This window comes from Morone saxatilis, unplaced genomic scaffold, assembly GCF_004916995.1.
Source record: "Morone saxatilis isolate NCDOM2014 unplaced genomic scaffold, NCSU_SB_2.0 Contig24, whole genome shotgun sequence".
NCBI lineage: Eukaryota > Metazoa > Chordata > Actinopteri > Moronidae > Morone > Morone saxatilis.
In genome coordinates this window covers 26,596,800-26,601,415 of record NW_023339807.1, presented here as the reverse complement: position 1 = coordinate 26,601,415, position 4,616 = coordinate 26,596,800, and the positions used below count along the sequence as shown (strand labels likewise).

General features: G+C 39.4%; 2 protein-coding genes across 2 annotated transcripts in view; both read right to left on the bottom strand.

The window, feature by feature from the left end:
- The window catches only part of LOC118336472, a 744,338-nt gene that overhangs the window by 56,764 nt on the left and 682,958 nt on the right, over window positions 1-4,616 (bottom strand). The window lies entirely within an intron of this gene.
- Window positions 1-4,616, bottom strand: part of LOC118336553 (atrial natriuretic peptide receptor 1-like) — a gene marked incomplete in the record, with an annotated part of 74,392 nt that overhangs the window by 13,033 nt on the left and 56,743 nt on the right.

The window sequence follows — 4,616 nt, the reverse complement described above, 5'->3', positions numbered from 1 at the left end:
ACACACACACACACTGAAGCACTGGAGGTTTCTAACATGTTGTTCGTGTGTATTCGTACTGCTGCTGCTCCGTGTGATGAACCTGTTTACCTGCTCTTCAACCGAGTCTGACCTGACTGTGTGATGAAAGAGCACAGACGTTATAATAAGATTTGTCAGCCTTTTTCTAATCTTTCATTTATAAGCAGTGGGCAGGATAAATCTGGTGGTTACTAGGCAACAGGTTTTGGCTTTCAGGACCAAAACAGGCTCCTAAAAACAGACCTGAAAGTTAATTCTATAAAACAGACCCAGCTGAGTTCAACAGGTACTGATGTCAACCCACAGATTTGTTTCTGGCAAATTAGGGCCCTTGTTTTGTTTGTTTTATGATTTTAACTATGATGAAACTGAGCCTGGTGAATAACGGGAGGGAATTTGGTTGTAAAAATGTTATCCGTCTTTTCATTTCACGCCACGTTAAGAGTAAAGAAACCCAGGCACAGCAACAGTGCTGGAGACAGTGTGGAAACATGGACGCCAACCACTCCCAGATCGTATCTGAGAACGATCTGTGGATATGAAATACATATTGATGTGCAGGTCCTGTATCTTAGTTTCATAAGTGAAGATGTGGTTATTACAAACAAGCGACCTAAGCATTGTGCTGCGTTCCCACCAAATGGAATTCAAATTATTTGCGCGAGTAAATTGCGTAAAAAGTAAATGCAAAGAAATTTGCCCCATTCGCTCTTTGCTCCTCCTTTTTGTAGTAGACAATATAACATTAATAGTTTACTGTACATTTTTAATTAGAAAGAAGTCATTACACTTCGAAAATTAATACATTTTTCGATTTCCGATTAAAAGTGACAACCCAACTAAGTATGTCACCACATTGATCATAAATGAGCTGCAAACAGGTTTTCAATCATGAATTTGTCAAAAGAAATGTCAATAATTGTTCAATAGTGTTTGACTGGCCGAAAAAACCTTTTAAAGAGTTTTTAAATAACATTAATGAACCTGTTTATGAAATGTGAATAACCCTCCACAGCAGAACTATTTCTTGACAAACAACAGCGTGTCCATTCGCTCACTTCCTGTTCACAGGCTTGTTTATTGTCTGTTTGAACACATTGTGGTGTGGGATTTGGCTTCTTCTAATTCAAAATACATGGTCACATTTACTGTTTATGAAAGGAAGTAACGACCTCTTGGCTGATCTTTATAGCTCTTTATAACCTTCTTATTCTTATTCTCCACATGAACCTGTGAATTTTACCTCCACAAAGAAATGAATCCTTATTCATGTATATTAATAATTAATGAAGGCTAATAGTCCACAGTCCTCGACAAAATTATATATATATGGAGGAAGAGTGTGTGTGTGTGTGTGTGTGTGTGTGAGTGAAAGAGAAGGAAAAGGCGTGAATGAGAGAAAGATAGGGAGGCGGGGGGGGTGGAAGGCGGAGTAATAAGATTTCATTGGAGATTATATCCATGACAAATAGGACATGGGAGGAAGGAGGCAGGCGGACTGTAGAAACCATGAATAGGAGCGAGAGGGAGATCCGATTACAGCTTTCTCCCTCCGCTGTTTCCGCTCCATTAACTAATGGACAGCCACTTCTCAGCATGTTTGATGGATTGGGAATATTACAACACATCTGCATTCACCAGGTTCAGTGCCACTGCCGCTCAACAGTACGTAAAACAACGTCATTGTTGGATTTAACCAACAAGAGCGTCTGTTGGACATGACGTTCACAAGCAGAGCAGGAAGTAGCCTGATGACAACTGAGCTGCAATACTGGCGGGTATAAAAGATGTTATTCTAGATGCATTAACCCTTTCATATATGAATTATAACAACATCTTATATATTCAAATATAAATACGCTGTGTTACTCAAATAATCTGTACAAAATATTGTTTTTGTTTGACTAATTATAATTTTTGTAACTTTATTTTCTCATCAGTACTTGGAAATTGTAACTGTATTAATCCTCAGTTGTTACTTGTTGTTACTACATTTTATTTACCTGCAACGGTCTCCTGCTATAGAAGGACTGATAAGATATTCCTGAGCGTTTCTGCTCTTCCATCAGCCATCTTGGTTTTAAACATTTTGTTGTTGCACTTAAAATGGCTGATGGCTGTCTTCTGTGGTGCAACTATTCCATCAAAACCCATGCTCGTTTACATAGCCGTCTGTTCCATGTCTACATTAGTGAATTAAGAATATATTTTCACCAAACCAGACTTGGTGAAGGTCTATGGATCCTTTACATAATGCTGTCAGACACGTAGAGTAATCTGAGCCTGTCAGTGCCGAAAACAACTTTTAGTGGACCGACTTTGATGGCCGCATTTGTTCTAACTCTGGGAATTAAGGGTTTATTTCGACCATGCCAGTGTTGGTTATTGTTGGAAAGACAATGCTCTAGTGCGACATCCAGTAGCAAGTCAATTTCGTATAATCTTTAATGTTCAGGTGTCCAATCCCTAACAAGGTTGTGTTTATGTCTAAATTTAACCAAACCTTAATCACAGCGCTGTCGGATCATAAAAACGTTTTTTTCCGACTTGTGATTTATGATTATTTGGGAGGGTGCTGACAAGCCATACGTCACATTAGAGAACTCTTACCTGTTCATGGACAAACAATTTGGAGGACTTGATGCTGCCACAGTGTCACAGAGAAATCCCTAACATCCTGCACTGACGGTTGTTGCCTATAATTTATTTACAAATCATTCCTACACAAGTTACATTTTTAAGCGTTTATCAGCCTTCAAACTGTGTTACCACCTGATTGAGTCATACACCTGAAGGCATCACCACACCCCCACCAGTATTTTCTGATGAAAGCAGTTCTTGCCGTGATGAACTGCAATTAGAGAACCCATTATGATGCTACTGTGGTTTGTTCATCCAGCGCAGCCTGAAGCCAATTTTCATCGCAGCTTCTTATGTTCTTGCAGCTGCTCCGATTGTTCCGTCTCCCTCGCTGAGCTCCATCTGTATGAAACGGCCCTGCCTCGCTCCAGAGAAAGCACAGCTCCCATTCACTGCTGGTCTCACTCTATTCTGTGCAATTAACTGAGTCAAAAAGTACACAGGACAGATCTCAATGGTATCATCTGAGTGTTTGTAAATGCAGAGCGAATTCTGAGAGGATGATGATTATAGCCAGTGTTTTCAGTTGAATTGTGTCTCTGAGTTGAGCAGCAGGGCTCGTATCTGTCAGATGCTTTATTCCGTTTATTATTTATTTCTTGTTTTGAACTACGAAACTCGTGTTACATTTGTCAAATGAACTAAATGTTCAGTCTCCTTGCTGGTTAGAATTACATCTAACAACGACATCTAACATTACTCTTAGCGACAGTTAGCTTCCTTTAGCAACAAGAGGTTGTGTTCACTGGGAGGCTGCTGAGCCCCATTCAGTTGCTCAGCGTCAGCTACAGTAGCAGTTAGCGGAGTTGAGGCAGAGAAGCTGGAGGACGTCCAACCAGACAACATGTTCTCCATTAAGTATAATCCAGTTTCACCCAAATTGCAGATAAAGTTGATCTTTTGTACAAGTGGTAAGGCTGTGTTTTTAATAGTAATCAGTGAGACCTTACACACGTCATTACACACACCACGCCCGTAGCTAATGCCATAACTGCCAATACTTTCTCAAACCAAACAGATCCAAACACAAGCCATAAGTCTTTGCAGTCTTATTCCTTCTGTTCAAGCTGGACATGTAAGTGATTGGGGACAAAATTCACCGTCCTGGTTCTGAGCAAAAAATATACTCCAGAGTTTATCTGATGATAATATGAGGCTTCAGCAGCCTCTTTGTTTCCCAACTAGGTGGAGGGACGAAACACAAAGAGGAAATCCACTTGATTAACTCAGACTGCTGAAGCCTCATATTATCATCATTCATAAGGACTTTAGGTTTTGTCCCCAATCACTTACACTGGAAACACATTAGGAATGGATCTCTAAAAGGGATAGTTCGTTTTTTTTGAAATTGTGGATGGAGGCAGCAGACAAACGTAGAGGTGCCCTCTTTGAATTGTTGTGTTCTCTGTACCTTGGAATGAGCCGTTTGTATCTACAGACTGTAGACTGTAGGGTTGTGAGGGTTACTTTAAAAATATAGTACGTAACCTAATCCAAGTATCACAATATTAAAGTAACTGGATTACTTTCCATTACTTTTGGATTTCTTCAACACCACATATGCAAATTAAGACTAGAGAAAATAAATATCAATAAGAAGTATTGATGCAATTATGCATTTTTTTGGTATCCTGATTATGTAACTCAATTACAAGTAATCCGTTACTCTCCAAGCCTATCTACAAATGCCGCAAGTCCCCTTCTGTAGATCCCGCCATTTTGAACCACTGTGTTTCTACAATAGCCCAGAACAGACAAACTAAACCTTGGCGGGTAAATGGTACTAATGAGAACTAATGCTCTATGGTTGTAGGTGCTTCCCCTGAATAAACTCATAATAAATCCAGACTTAGATTAAAATCCAGTTCTCTTTGTCAATATAGGGGTGCCAACAAAAGTAAGGTTGTAACTATTATTTTTGAGGGATGTAATTATTATTGAAATTTATTAGTAAT